The sequence below is a fragment of the Myotis nattereri genome (genome assembly GCF_964212035.1).
Source record: "Myotis nattereri genome assembly, chromosome: 14".
In the NCBI taxonomy this organism is placed as follows: Eukaryota; Metazoa; Chordata; class Mammalia; order Chiroptera; family Vespertilionidae; genus Myotis; species Myotis nattereri.
In genome coordinates this window covers 20,207,734-20,224,028 of record NC_138089.1, presented here as the reverse complement: position 1 = coordinate 20,224,028, position 16,295 = coordinate 20,207,734, and the positions used below count along the sequence as shown (strand labels likewise).

The 16,295-nt window shown below is 47.1% G+C and overlaps 1 protein-coding gene across 2 annotated transcripts in view; it reads left to right on the top strand.

Moving 5' to 3' along the window:
* CACNA2D3 (calcium voltage-gated channel auxiliary subunit alpha2delta 3) overlaps positions 1–16,295 on the top strand; it is a gene marked incomplete at its 5' end in the record, with an annotated part of 806,336 nt that overhangs the window by 398,831 nt on the left and 391,210 nt on the right. The window lies entirely within an intron of this gene.

Here is a 16,295-nt window from a genome sequence, read left to right as displayed (position 1 = left end):
AGTCCTTGCAACCAGAGGAGCAAAGTGGACAAAAATCCAATTTTAAGGTTGTCACTAAAATGATATTTTATTATTGCCACTGAGAGTAAACATTGGAGAAGTTCCAGGGCAGAGTAATTTGGGGCTGTGCAGTGGGCATGCTCGCCTCTCCATGGATTTCTTTCTCCCTGGCACCTGCTGAGGGCCCCAAATTCATCAGTGCACTCAACAGCTGCTCCAGGAGCACAGCGCGGCAGGCCCTTATTGTGGAATGGCTCCTGGCATGTGCTGTTTTCATTTGGACTCCCTGCATCATAGCAGTCCCTTCATTTCCCCCAGGCACACACCCCGAGTGGTTTAGAATTTCCATAATACCTCCGCATACCTATCAGAATGCCCCCCAGAATTCTGCTAGTATTAAATGCTGGCGAGGATGCAGGGCAACTGGATCTCTCATAGGTTGTTGGTGGGAACATGAAATGGTGCAGTCACTCTGGAAAACAGTTTGACAATCGTTTGACCCAGCAATCCTGCGTGTGGATATCTAGCCCAGAAAAATAAAAACACGCCCATAAAATAACCTGTATGAGCATGCTCATAAGAGTTTTCATTGTAATTGCCCAAACTGAAAACAACCCACATATCCTTCAGCTGGTGAATGAATAGATGGTGGTATATCCATTCAGTGGTGTTAACAGAAAAAGACCTATTAATGTATAGGACAATGTATAGGATAGATGTAAGGCCGTTATGCTGGTGGAAAGAAGTCTTAAAAGGCTGCACACTGTATAGTTCCATTTATATGACAGTCTCAAAGTACAATCAAAGCAATAGAGAATGATCAGTGCTTCCAGGGGTAGGAGATGGTGAGGAGGTGGGTATAAATGGGAAGGTAGTACAGGGGATTTCTGATTGTGGTGGTGGTTACACCAAAATACACATGTGATAAAATTCCATAAAACCATACGTCAATAAAATAATGTGTGTGAAAACTGGTGAAATCCAAATAATTTCTGTAGTTTAATTGATAGTATTATTCCACTCTGAATTTCCTGGTTTTGATAATTATACTAATATATATATTGTCATTGGGGGAAGCTGGATAAAGGGTATCAAAACTCTCTGTTACTAATTTTGTAACTTTTCTGTGAGTCCACAATTACTAGTAAAAAGGGTTTAACAATTCCCTTAATAGCAGCAAATAATTTCTGACTATTCACTAGTGTCTGTTGTCTCAGTACTGTACATCTGTAATCTTTTTTGACCTTCCCAACCATCATGTCTGATGTGTTCTGTGTCCCCATTTTATTGGTGAGGAAAACCCCAATATCATATATGTGATAAAGAGTAATAGGGCTAGGATTTCAACACCAGCGGCCAGGTTCCAGAATCTGTGCATTTAACTACTATGAGGTCCTTTCTCCTGAACCAAGCTCTCTGATGCAGATACCAGTGTAGACCACCCCTGCTGGGGATCTCAGTGGTGTTGCTGAAAGATGTGGCTTCTGTCTTTGCTGCTTACTTACAATGAACATGGCTCTTGCAAGTTTAAAAGTGTCATGGCTCAAATTTTTTTACACAATAAAGTAACAAGAATGAATAAAAAGAATGCATAATCTCATATAGACATGTGTTATCAGAGACTCCCTGGCAATGGGCATGGATTGCTTGGAGTAGGGGGCGAAACACTGTGGGGAGGTGCAAGGAACTGTTGACTTTGAGGCTATTGAGTTGTGATCTGGACTCTGATACTTTCTGGTGACTTTGAGCAATTTACTTAACCTTTTTGGTCTGTTTTCTTATCAACAGAACAGGGACTTTTGTCCCCTGACTGAGCAATTGAAAGGGTGTTAGGGACTGAATTGTGCCCCACCCCCCCTGCCCCCCAATACATATGTTGAAGCCTTAACTCCCATCTGCAAGCTAAGCAGAGGGGCCTTAGGAGAAACCAACCCTGATCACCCATTGCTCTTTGGACTTGCACCTTCCAAGCCTGTGAGAAAATACATTTTTGTTATTGAAGCCACCAAGATGGTGGTATTTTGTTGTGGCAGCCTCCCACATGGGTTCTGTTCCCATCACCAAGCAATTCTCCAATTCTCAGCTGTCTCCCCAACGCCCTCTGATACTGTCTACCTACAGTTGTGTCAGATCCCACAGGTTAAGGGATCAGTCCCACAAGACTGTACTCCTACCCCCTTCAGACACCAATTTCAAGTCCAGGTTGTCACCCGTGCTGCTGATGGATTGGATATACAAGGGAGGCTCCATGGCCCCCTCCTCAGATCTGATTACTCCGCCAGAGGGGCTTCCAGAACTCGCAGAAACACTTCTCTGGGTTTGCACCCTCCACGTGTTCACATGTCCACCTCCACGAGTTCACCAACTTGGAAGCTCTCCAAACCCCGTCCGTTTGTGTTTTTATTGAGAATTCCTTAAGTAGGCATCACTGATTAAATCCTTGACCACTGGTGACTGAGCTCAATCTCTAGGCCCTCTCCCTTCCCTGGAGGTCTTGTGAAGGGCAGCTGCTGAAAGTTCCAATGCCTGCTCTTGGTTGGTTTCCCTGGCAACCAGCCCCCACATCCTTTGGTGCTTTCCATTATTCACCTCATTAACATAAACTCAGGTGTGGTGGAAAGGGGCTTGTTATGTAAATAACAAAAATACATTTCTTTCACTTTGTAGCTCTTACATTTAGGACATCTCAAGAGTTTTAGGAGATCTCTGCCAGAAATGAGGATGGATGAAGACCAAATATGTATTTCTTATCATAAATTACAATACCACACAGCCCTAGCAAACACATACAGGATCTGAACATATTAGAAAAGTAGAAAGTGCTGCTTGTATATCAAGTGACAAGAGTGTCGACGGCAATCTAGCATCCAATCACATTCCTTAGAAAGAGCAAGTGCCTCTCTTTTTCTATTGGCCACATGAGTGTTTCTCAAATACGTATTTGAGGAAACAGTAGCTCCATGACAAGATGTTAATAGATGTCCTGGTGGGAGTAGGGAGGGTGAGAAATGACAGATTAAACAAGTCTGCTGCATTAATAACCTTTGAGAGTTTTCCCTCAGGGTTGAGCACTGGTGAGTGAGCTCAATCTGCAGGCCTGAGCAAAGTGTGAACACAGCCATGCTGGACTGAAATCTGTGTTAAACTTGTACTGTGGGCAGAGTGTCCGTGAACGGGGACTGCATAGAGTGGAGCTGGGTGGGCATGGCATTCCAAGAGTGGGGATTGCATAGAGTTCAGCTGGGGTTGTGGGTTATATCACATTTCTAATTGTTGACCATTTCTCAGATTGTATTTCTGTCCCATGAAGTTCCTTGAAAGATCTTTGATAAGCAGCGTTTAAATGACTCCCTCGCTTCTCTGCCTTTCATTTTATGTCCCACTTCTGCAATGACTTCCCTCACGGACAGCATCTCCTTAGCCAGGACTCTTTTGTCTTTATCCTCAAGATCCTCAGGATGCCACTTAGACTCTAATCATTCAGCAGTGAAGTCATCTTTCTTCTCAAGGGCTGACCAGAAGAGCCATTTTATTAATTTAGTATGTCTGCTCTTGTGCTCAAATGAGACATTCCCATCAAATTAGGAACATGGAATGATGAGGCCTGGGGCACCTGGGTATTCAGTCTCCTCTCTAACTTGGTACCAAGGAATGTCTGCACATTTGGACAAGAATTACCAGCTGAGGGAAGGCAGTGTTTCAGACCTGGGGCTCCCTTGAAAGTGACATTCAGATCTTGGCAGGATGCAGAGGGAGAAGACTGGAAAAAAGAAATGTGGTGCCTATTGCAGACTTCCTACTTAAATCACGTGGCATTTTCTTTGTTAAATGAATCCAGGAAGGACTACATTTAAAGGATGAGATTTAAAGAAACTGTGCCGGTGCCTTTATTGTCTCATCCCAGGCTTGGCCTCCCTCATTCCCTCCCTATACTCTTCTTAGGGCCCCAGAGGGAGGGACATGGGACTCAGAGTGGGACAGCCAGGGGACTGACCAGGTGGCTTCCAGGGGAAGGAGAATTTCTTCTTCTGCACTGGCCAGGTATTTCCCGGTCAGGCGGCCTTTGCTCTAGGTAGGCCGCAAGGCCCTTTGCCTCCAGATTGGTTCAGGAAACTCTTTCTGGGACGCTTCCTGGATGGCCATCACATGAATCATTGTTCTGGTGACTCATAATCATAGCCCACCCGGAACCGGAAGTAGCCTGAAGACCCCGAGCAACAAAGGAAAATGCCAAATAGACTTTGTGAAGGTGAAGTTGGGGGGTGGAGGAAGGGGGCTCAGGGAGGGTCTGAACCCCACACAGTGGACCTACTCCAGCTCCTGCCTTTGTAAGATTTAGAAGGAACATTATCCAGATGTCAGATAATTAGCACATTTTGCTATTTTTCTCTGCATGATGAAACTAATGATTTTCTTTCTAAAGTTCCTTTACTTTCAATTAGAGGTGAGTAGAGATGTGTTAATTAAACTCATGAAACCTCCTGCCTACCAGGCTGAGCAGCAGATCCCCCCCAGGGCCCTGGGAACATTCCCTAACAATTGGGGAAGACAGCCAGCTGTGGGAAGGAAAAGACCCGCTAATTAGTTTGAGGATGCCTGGTGGCTGATCATGCATGGGAACCTGGTTTCTGAGGGAGCTGGAATGACTGGGATCACTGTAGCAGGTATAACTGGACAGTAGTCCTTGCCCTCCTCAGACCAGCGGTCTGTGTGCTGAGGGAGGGTCCCTGAGTCCCAGGGGGCTGGGAACAAAGAGAGGGTCTCCGTGAAGCACTGTGACTGTAGACTGCCTCCGTGGCCGGATGTGAAGAAGAGCAGCACAGGGAACCTGCAGGTGGATACGGATAAGAAACATCATGAGACTATGGCACACAGTAAGGGGATCGAAGGAGCAGACCTCAGCACGGTTGATATTCAGCTGATCTGTGACTTTGCATCATTAAGACCTTTCACAATATCCATTCTGTTTATTAATTTGCAGTTTCACCTGCCAGGCATACTGCACATTTTATTTTAAGGAGGGATTTTCCTCAGCAAAACAACTTGGGTATTCCACAGAAGTTTATCTTTATTCTTACAAGGATAGTTCATTTAAAATTTTTCCTTTGTTCATGGGTCATACAGTTCCTTCTTGGAGAGAGTGCTGCTGTTCTGTTCACCTTGCCAGTGAAGCCTTATTTTCCTTGACTGGGAGCACGCATGTTGTCTCTAAGGCTTGCTGTTGATTTCATGTCCCGTGATTGAAAATTCACCTGTTAGTTTCCTGTGGATTGTTGCTGTTTTGCTTGGTAGCATGTGAATGGCCCTAGGGTTCTGTCCCTCTGCTCTGTGAGGTCCATGGCCCACTTGCTTCTGACCCGGAAGTCCATGTTATGAACCCCACAACCTGCCATTCCATCTCAGCTGAGTCTTTGTCATCCTTAAACAATCATTCTAGCTAATAATTTTGTTGAACACAAGCCCTCAATGTGGCCTACAAGTTCCTGCCTCGTCTGGTTTCTTCCTGGCTCTCTGGATCCATGTTTCTTTTCCCTTTCCATGCTCTGGCCCCAGGGACCCTATTAAACTTATTTATGTGTGCTCTGTTTCCTCCTGCCACAGGGCCTTGGCACATGCTATCTCTCCACAATTCTCATGCCCCAGCTCTCTTAACTTTGTAATTCCTGGGCCGTCCCTTAGTGCTCCTATTGTGTACCACCAAAGTACCATGAGCCTTCCTGGATGGCACTTGTTAGTCTTGTGTATCGGTGTGCTGGTCGATTGTGGTCTCTCCCCCGGTGGTATGGGAACTCTGTGGGCAGAGACCAGATCTGCTTTTGTTCCATTGATTAAGTACAGTATGCAACATCAGATTGATTCTTAATGAATGAATACAAGTCAGCAGGCTGAGGATAGTGGGATAAAGGTGCACCATCAGAAAGGGAAGGAGAGACCTTGGTAGTGAAGCTGTGGGGTAAATACAGTCAGACTTTGGCTCATTCAGCACAGATGGGGTTGGAGTGAATGGATGCCCGGAGGCCCCTTCCTCTCCTGAGCCAGAAAATTTGAATTCTTGTTATGGCCCTGGCCTGGCACAGAGACTGCCTTAGTAGAACACACACCTCTGGCTTCTATCCTCAAATTCTTCTAACTCCAACTTTCTTTCCCTTACCGTCCTTGGAGTAAATTCCCGAGCTGTGTCTGGAAAGTACTTCCTTAGCTTATGTCCTTGTCCTTTTGCCCTTCATGTAATTGGGATAGAATTCCCACCACATTGTATGCCCTTCATGAGCTTCTCAGACTGTTCTTTACTCCTCTGCCCCTCCTTTTCTTCTGCCCTTCCTGCTTGTTTCCCAGGTGTGTACCCAAGGGAAATACAGAGGCTGCAGAGTGTGAGTGGTTAAGAAGGGGGCTTGGGTTGGGCTTTTAGAAAAATGGCCAATTCTAGGTCAAGGGTGGAAAAGGAGCAAGATGAGCCTGGAACATCGTGCCCGTTGTGACCATAGGAAGCTGCTGACCACTGATTATAAAAGGACGTGGGTGCCAACCTGAGGAGAACAGACTCCCACCAGCCACAAGTGAGCAACAAATTGAAACACAAAATGTGTGCTAGAGTTCATGCTGACACTAAAACAATGAAGCAGGGAAATGAGAAGTTCACGATGATGCTAAAAAAAAAGAGAGGAAGCCCCTTCCTCTTATGGACCAAGTTTTACATTTAAAACCAGTAAACAAATGAAGAGCAGCAAGCGTTTATCCAACTTTCCTCTGCAAATGGTTCCTCAGGTAACTAAATGGTGTAAGAGGAGAAGCTCCCATTTCTAGAAATTTCTGGGCATTTTTTTATCTAATAAATATGGGTGATAGAATAATATGTCATTCCCAATGAGTTAATGAACCTACACATTGAGGACCAGTGGCTGCCAGAATCACAAGGAGACTACCAGAAGGGAGTAAGAGCATCATCAATGAAGTGCATGTCAAATGGATGCCTGCCTGCCTTTCTGCCTACCTGAGGACAGGCATGCATAAGTGGTCAAAACCGAATCTGATCAATTTACTAAAATATAGGGGCCAAAGGGACATGTTAAATGTCACCCAAAGAATGCAGTTAGCAAAATTCAGATTCTGGGGCATTCTTCATGAAAAATAACTCTGTTACTTCAATAAAAAATTGTAAGTAAAATAATGGCAGAGGAAGTCTAGAATGAGAGACTTCAGTGAACCCTCAACCAATCACAATGCATGGACCTTATTTGAGTCCTGATTCAGACGGTGTGACTGTGATTGACACGGGTGAAGCGTATACTGTGCATTTGTTTGTTAAAAGTCTTTCTCTTTCAGAGACATATTATATTGTCATAGTCACAAATTAAATAAGATGGTGCCTGGGATGTGCTTTAAGATAATCTGGATGAAGGTGTATTAATTACCTATTGTGTGTGACAAATTACCCCTCCCCCCACTCCCCACCTCCCGGTTTAATAGCTTATTACACAACATTTATCATTTCGCACAGTTTCCGATGGAGAGAACGGTGGGGAGTGCCTTAGCTGGGTGGTTCTGGCTCAGGGTCACACACAGGCTTCACTGAGGATGTTGGCCAAGGGCTGCAGTACCTGCAGGCTGGCCTAGGATGGAAGAGCTGCTTCTGGGCTCATCCATGTGGCTGCTGGCAAGAAATCTCAGTTCCCTGATAGCAGTTGGCGGGAAGCTTAGGCTTCTCTACATGGGCACCTCCTAACAAAGCAGTTGGCTTCCCATAGAGCGAACTGTCCAGCAGAGATCAGCAGAGCAGCCACGATGGAAAACCAGAGTCATTTACCACCTAATCTTGCACGTGGCATACCATCACTTCGGCTGTGTTCTCTTGATGACAGAGCCAGCCCTGGTGCAGTGTGGGTGTGGATGGCAGGTGGTGAGGGTCAGGGAGGCCAGCTTGGAGAGAGCTACCATGAGGGAGATGGAAGTAGGTAGTGGTGGGATATCACTAAAACAAGATTCGCCATGAATTGGTCATGGAAAATTTCTATAACAAAATGTGTTTTTTCGGGGAAAACCACAAAATAAATACTTCAGAGACCCAATGCTTAGATTTAAGCCCCCACTCCACCATTCATTAGCAGTGAGCACTGGTCAGTGAGGCAAACCCTCTGAACCTGTTTCCTCATTTATAACATGAGGGTAGTGAGGGCGCCGTGACTCCCGGGTAGTTGTAAGGCTTGAAGGAAACACCAGTCAGGAGCCTCAAGCCAAAATGCGATGTAGAAAGCACCCAATAAATATTAGTTGTCAGCAGTGCTCTCTTCTCTTTTGTCCCCATCTCTCTCTTTTTGCTAAGCCTCAAACCCGCCCAGGACCACCAATTTTTTGGAAACACTTTTCTCTAACTTTATGATGTTCCTTGAGAAAGGCATTTGTCTCCTTACCATGCATGTTCCCCCCTCAACATGCTGCAGAGTAAAGCACGTGCCGTGTGTGTGTGTGTGTGTGTGTGTGTGTGTGTGTGTGTGCGACACGTCTGTGTGATGTCTTTGCTGCTCAGGCCATCAGCACAGCTCTCTGAGAATGTGGACTAAGCCCGTGGAAGGCGGCGCCTTTCCCACAAGCTCTGTATAGGTTGACTGAGCTATAGTTCTTGTCTGTTCAGCATCTCCTCCCTCCTCTGTCCATAGAAATTCACTTGGTGAAGGTCATGTAACACTTAGCCTGGTTCTGCCATCAACCTCAAGTTCAGAAATGTGCATATAATCCAGGCCTGAGTCAGCCAAGGACCTCCTCTCTGGCCACCTGGTTGATTTAGACCCAGACATAAAATCCAAGCTCTGCTAGCCTCAGAACTTTTTTGATAAAAAATTTGCCAAAATTGAAATTGGTCTGGTATAGAGTTGGCAGATTTAGAAAAACAAAAAAATAAACAGGTAGCGTACCCAATTAACTTTGAATTTCAGATAAACAATAAATAAAATTTTAGTAGATTATATGTTGTTTATCTGAAATTCAAACTCAGTTGGGTGTCCTGTATTTTGTCTGGTGACTCCAGCTCTGATCACCAGGCAGACTAGTCCGGGAACATGTAAGTCCTGTGACGTGGGCAGCTGTGTGGTCAGGAGCCTGCTGATGGAATGCAGGACACACAGAACCAGGAGCTCAATAGAGCACCCAGCCTGCGAGCACCTTGAAGGTCCTGGTCCCTGCCTGCATTTCCACATGACTTTCCTTTTGCTATATGTAGAGGGGCGTGTGTGTGTGTGTGCGCGCGCGCGCACGCACACGGTGGGATGGCTGCTTTTGCTTTTAAAATTTTGATTTGGATACAGTATTGGTGCCCTATTACTAAGACCTAAGCCAGGGGTCCTCAAACTACACCCCGCGGGCCACATGCAAATACAAATATTGTATTTGTTCCCATTTTGTTTTTTTACTTCAAAATAAGATATGTGCAGTGTGCATAGGAATTTGTTCATAGTTTTTTTTAAAACTATAGTCCGGCCCTCCAACTGTCTGAGGGACAGTGAACTGGCCCTCTGTTTAAAAAGTTTGAGGACCCCTGATCTAAGCTTTACTGATTTCTTACTATATGCTGGATTATGTCTGAACGTCATTAAATTGTCACAGTAATTTGATGTGGTATGAATACAGAAATATTGACCCAATAGCTTCCCTTCTATGAAGATGTTATATTGATATTAGTCTACATATGCACTACAACCCTCCGATGTGTGTACAAAGATGTTTATTGTAGGAATGCTTGAAGAAAATAATACTCTGAAAACCTAAATTTTCATCAGTGGGGGACTGGTTAAATAAATGTTGATATACGCCTAAAAATGTCACAGCGTTCTATAGGGTATTTGCTTATTCACAGACTTGAATGAGCATGGAAGAAATTTATACAATTAAGGTTAATACACATATAATTAACTTGGCAAAAATACAGAGGTTAGTAAAATAAATACATGTTAATTAAATATAAGATTTATAAATCGATATGAATCTTACAAGTGATCATACAGAAGAAGTTGTACTTTTGTTGTTTTGGGACACACCTTTGCCAAGCCATCATGGAAATAAACGCCGCCTCCCCTCAATGGGCCACTGTAGGGTGGGTCAGAGCATGTCCATCAACCCCCTGGACAGACTCCGAATGTGTGTCCTCAGCACCCTACACCTTCCTCGCTGGGCTATAGCTTTGCATTTGGTGTGAAGGCTGTCACCCTGACTGTGAGAGGATGGTGTGATGAAGATGAGCCTGCCCAGCACTCTCCCTGGATGCTCCCTCTAAGGTCACATCGCTTGTGAGTCCAGGCTTCCACGGAGCTCGGAGCCTCGTTGGGAAAGGACTGGCACCCTGACTTCTGTCTGCTCTCGCACACTGCAGCCGATGAAAGCATTCTTCTTCCAAGAAACGCATTTGAATCCATTGAAGGTTTTCATAAAGTTTATAAAAGGTGAACTTGGACGTTGGGAATTGTCAGGAAGACATGAAGGGTGAGGCCTGCTGTTTGCACACGCCCTCGCGCCCAGCCTGGACACAATGCAGATGCTTCAGTAGCATCAGTCTCTCAGAGATTCGTTGAGCCGCTCCCTCAGACACTGGACAAGGAGGGCATTGGGACCCAGCCTTGCCCCCTGAGGAGCGAGGAACCAACGGACCGCTTTGGTGGAGGCATCTGTTCCGCTGTTGATATTTCCCGATTGGAGAGAATCGCCAATCCCGGGCTCACTCACCATCACACATGGCCCAATTAGTGTGCATGCCATGGAAATGAGCTTGTAGCTAATCTGACTACCTGGTATGAAATAACACTCATTGTTCACATCCAGGAGATCAATCTCCTCTCTAATTTGGCATTTGCATTAAACAGCTGCTACCCTCAGACACTTCAATTTGTTCTAGACGACATGAAGGAGAGACGGGGACTGGCGCAGACGAGGCCCCACCCGTGTCTGCACTTTCTCCCCTAAATTGCAAACATCTGGGCTGCCTCTTGAGCACCAGCTTTCTCGGGCCATTCTGTTTTCATGTTTGGGAAACACCGTGTCACTGTCTGCTTTCCCCAACTGGAGTCGAATGAGAATCATATTCACCAGAGCTCAGGCTTTGAGGTGGCAACATCCCTATATGGGTGCCTGTCCTGAAAACTATATTAACTGGGCATCGCCCTCGGTCGCTATTCAGTGTGCATGAAATAGGCAGTAAAATCCAGGCAGGGAATTGCTCAGACTAGACTGGAGCCTGGGGAGTCCTCCCAGGGTTGGGGCTGGGAAGGTGTTGCCAGGAGGAATGATATGAGAACCCGAGTCCATCTTTATATTAAATCATCTGTGGTCTAGTATCCCAGTCAGGCCAGAAGACAGCGGCACACACCCTGCGAGCCTCTGGCAAATGGTTTCTGCTGCTTGGGTTTGTGTTCAGTGGCAATGGACTGATCACAGGCTGACTGCGAAATTCCAGCGAGGAATTTGACATCAGAATGAGATGGACGTGACCGTCAGGACACTGAATTAACTGGTGTAAGCGGTGTCCCCGTTTTAGGAGAAGGCAAGTGATGCCATGTGTGTTACTGACAGAGCTGAAAACTGGAGAGCCTCCACAGGGCGCACTTCTCCTTAGCATGGTGCAAAGTGACCTCATACAGTCGAGCGCCTCTGATGCACCCGTGTGCTGAGGAACCCCAGGAGGAGCGGCGGGCTCCCGGACAGAGCTCCTGTGCTCTTGTTCCACTGGGCTTCCTGTACACATCACAGGCTCAAAAATAAAATGATGAAGGTTTTCATGACGGTGACTGCAAAGCATTAAACCAAGCATGGGACCTTCTGAGCGTGGGATGGTGGCTTTGCACAGGCTCTGCGCCCTGCATCCTGGGCTTTATAGGAACCTTGAAGGCTGTGCCTGGGTGCTGGGGGGCATTGCTGCTTAGGGGTTCAGATATGGGGCTCAGCACTTGGAAACGCACCTTCCTCATGCTTGTCCTGCCATCATGGGCAAAAATTTCACTATTCCGAGTCTCCATTTGCTTATGTATGTAAAAAGAGAACATAAAAGTACCTTTCTTGTGGGGAGTTAGGACTGTGAGGCAATGCAGGAAAGGCAGTGCCTGGCATGCAGCCGTCAGTGGGCCAACCTTGCTGTCACTGGAGGACTTGGGTGGCAATGCCCGAGAGCCTTCCCAAGGCTGAGGTGCCGCAGTGCCCTCGCCCATACCTGATGAGTACAAAACGCAGGTGTGCTGGACGGGGGTCACCTGATGGGCATCACTGACAGGGGCTGTCAACCTCCCCCCACATCTCAGGAAGGACCGCCGCTACTCAAGGGCTCTTGGATGTGGGGGGGAACGGTTCTGTCCACTTTCATGTTAATCCCCTGCTCTTAATTGGCAGGACTCAAACATTCCCTATAATTACAGAGACAGGAAAAAACATGGCTGCTGTTATCACTGTTGATTCAAGGAAATCAAATGCTGGTGAGGGAGAGGGTTATTCCAGCAGGACCCCCGGCGGCCTGGATGTTGTGCGTGTTTCGCAGAGATAAGCGGCCTGGCTGTGCGGTGGGCACCCGGGCACACAGAGCCGTGGCGCTCGCCTTCTTCACCTCCCCAGGCAGTCAGCCGCCTTAATTGCTTTGGAAGCCAGGCCTTGTCCCGGGCAGCAGCATATGCTGCATGTGTGCCTGAAGCAAAGATAAAGAGCCACCCTCCTCCTCCTTTATTGAAGTTTAATAATAAAATGGAACTGTCACCACTTCCAATAAATTGTTTATTTTAATTTAGAAAAATAATGAAAACTGGCCACCTTCTGGCACACAGTTGCTGAGGAGCGTCTGCCTGGCTCGGGCCGTCCCGAATCCTCTGTTCCCTGGAGCCGGCTCTGGGAGACACGCAGGTCTCGGTGTCCCTGACATCAACCACGTGCCTCTCCCCGCCTAATAACACCTGGACCTGGAAGGGCAAGATGAGTCATTTTTCAAGGTGTATTAGATTGTAAAGTTGCAAACCAGGAAGATGGCAGGGAGGAAGTTTTGTAGGATTTTTTTAAGTATTGCTTTTAGTGAACATGAAATTCAAAGTCTCCCATTTGTCTGCCATCACGGTCTTTCAGATGACTTCTCTTTTCCTGTAATACCCGTGAAAGGTTAGTCCAGCCCCCTTGCATTAGGGGAGAATGAAGGCTCCCAGGCTGATAGAGAGGGCAAGTGGCCAGTCAGGAGCTGGAATTCAGGCCACGGCTCCCACCTGCTGCTCTGAGGCACTGCTGCTCCCGCTCTCCCACTCCCCTGCAGGAGCTGTCCCATCCCCATTTCACAGGGGGCAGGACTGAGGCCTGAGAGCCAAAGCTACATGCCTCGGCGTCTCATAGCTGGTGAATGGTGTACCAGAACTAGGATGTCTCTTGAACCCTAGTTCAGCAATTGTTTTGTTTTCCAGGGGAGTCCACGGGGTCTAAGTATCAACTGCTTCCATGCAATGATTATAATACGATCGCATTAAATATAACAATTTTTGAATCTAGAGCAGCCACAACTGGGAGTAGAGAAAAGGAAATCCGTACTGATGAGGAGGCCGCAGGGCAGTCAACGGGCTTCTTCTTTCCCTTTCAGATACGGCCCTTGGAGGCATGTGGTTAGGATTCTCCAGCAATCTCTCCAGGCCGTGGTAGTGAAAGCACACCCAGGGCATGCTGGGTATGCAGTGCCTTGCTCCCTGTGTGAAAACCATAAGATGCAATGATAGTGGTTAAGAGGGGGTGGAGGGAGTGGCATAGATGAGATGAGGAGGGACATTGTAATGCAGGGGGAGCTTTAGGGAGGTCCTGTCTCAGCCAAGTTTATGTGATGGTCATGGTCATCAAGGTCCTGCCCATTAAGTGGCCCAAATCCTGCTAGATCTGGTCGGTCAAAAAGCAAATCTGTTGGCTCACGTACCTGAAAATGCTAAGCATAGCTGGGTCTAGGGCAGCGGTTCTCAACCTGTGGGTCGCGACCCCTTTGGCGGTCGAACGACCCTTTCACAGGGGTCGCCTAAGACCATCCTGCATATCAGATATTTACATTACGATTCATAACAGTAGCAACATTACAGTAATGAAGTAGCAACGAAAATAATTTTATGGTTGGGTCACAACATGAGGAACTGTATTTAAAGAGCCAGAAGGTTGAGAACCACTGGTCTAGGGGCTCAGCCATGTTCTTCTGGTGCCATCTTGCCCCCTCCACTGTGGGCTCTGCTCTGCTTGGCTGTTACCTTACTCAGGAGAGCTCTTCCTGGGCAGATGGCTGCAGGCAGCACCAGCCTCCCTCCCTGACCTGTCATCTCAGTGGAGCACCTTCTTCCCCACATGTCAGCAGAAGCCCAGGGATTGTATCATATGCTCATGCCTGACCTCGGCCAATGAGGTAGAATTCACAGATTGCACCCCACCCCCCTTGATCTGGGAAGGAGGGAGGAAGGTGTTAGCCATGCCTTCACCACATAAATTATGAGCGGTGGGGGAGAAGGAAAATCAGAAGAAGGGGAATGGATGCTGGACAAGCGAAAATCACACGTATCCACTGGCTACAAGCCTTAGGGTTTCCTGTGACTGACAGTAGGTCAATGGCTTGGTGAGGAGGAGGTGCTGTGTCCAGGCCAGCGCTGTCTGACAGAACTAACGATGCAATGGTAGGCATGCTCTTCCTTCCTCACTGTCCCATGCAGCAGCTATTAGCCACATGGGGCTATCAACCTCTTGAAATATGGCTTGGGAGAATGAGGAGCTGAGTTTTTAATGTTAGGTAATTTTAATTGAATTTAATGTAAGTACCTCCATGTAGCTCATGGCTACCTTGGTGGACAGAGCAGCTCCTGGTGGAAGCCAATCAGGGGAGATGTTTTCCTGGAAGGCACTATGGGGTTTTGTGTAAAAGGAGAGTTGGGACGAGGGTTTAATGCAGCCTGGAGGACCTGGGGGATGAAGCTGATTGGGTTCAGGGTATGGAGGAGGAGCAAAGGCAGCTTGGGTGTGAGGGATATGGGAGAGAAAGAAGCAAAAAGAAAGTTCTTCATCTGTGAGACCATTTGGAAACCCTTAACCTAAGGAAATATTTTTTCCATCTAATATACGGACCAGATTTGTACCAGGAAAAAACAAAATCACAACTGACCTCGTGACAAAAGCAAATTCCATGACATGTTGTTGCAGTTTACCCCTAAGTATCCAGTAATGAAAGCAACCGTTGCCTGAAGCGCTTTCTCCACAGGACACGCGGCTACATATGGATTAAAAGGAAACTAAGCGGGGCTGCTGTCTTATTAAAAAAGCACAGTACTGCGTGACCTGTGTGACAGCACACAATGAAATGCAGTTGACAGAAACGACATCAGTGAACAGAATGGACTTGTCAAGGCAGCCTCTGGTCACTGCCGTGGGAGCCTGGGGCTGGTTAAAGAGCAGCCTCTGCAAGCGGCAGGCTGGGCGTGCGTGGGTGACACTCGCCAATCCTGAGTCCGCTCCACACAGGTCAGGTTCCAGGTGGTTGTGCTTGTGAAGGTGGACCGATCTGTTCTGATTGCCCTGAGTCTTCTGTGGCCAGGACGCCTGGGCTTCCTAAGACCCACTTACTGCCAGGATTTGTTCACAAGGTGCTCATGTCGGGCGTGCCACGTGCTCAGTGTCCTGCTGGGCCGTGAGCACCAGGCAGGAAGACCAGAGAAGCCCAGAGTTTGGTTCCTGGCAGTGTGGTTTTTCTGGTTCCATGGCCTTTATCATTTCTCTCCCCCATCACTCAAGCACTTGACAATCTCCTATACCAGGGGTCCTCAAACTTTTTAAACAGGGGGCCAGTTCACTGTCCCTCAGACCGTTGGAGGACCAGACTATAGTTTAAAAAAAAAACTATGAACAAATTCCTATGCACCCTGCACATAACTTATTTTGAAGTAAAAAAACCAAAACGGGAACAAATACAATATTTGTATTTGCATGTGGCCTGCGGGCCGTAGTTTGAGGACCCCTGTCCTATAGTCTCGGCCACAGCTCAGACACAGGGATGAAGAAAGAGCATTCTATAGCCAGACTGACCAGGTGTATGCCAAGCTCATGGCCAGTACCTGACATACAAAATACAAAAATAAGAAAAATCAGCAGGTGTATATCGGGAAGAAGGAGGGCATTGAAGTGGGGGAAGCCGATGTGGGGAGGAACCTGGGCCTGGCAGCCAGGAGGTGAGTGGGCTTGGGCATGGTGCTGAGCCTCAGCCTCCCCATTTGACAGGTGGGGTGAGGAACCTCACAGGATTGTTCTGAGGACTCAGTGACCTGGTATGTAAGACTCTAACA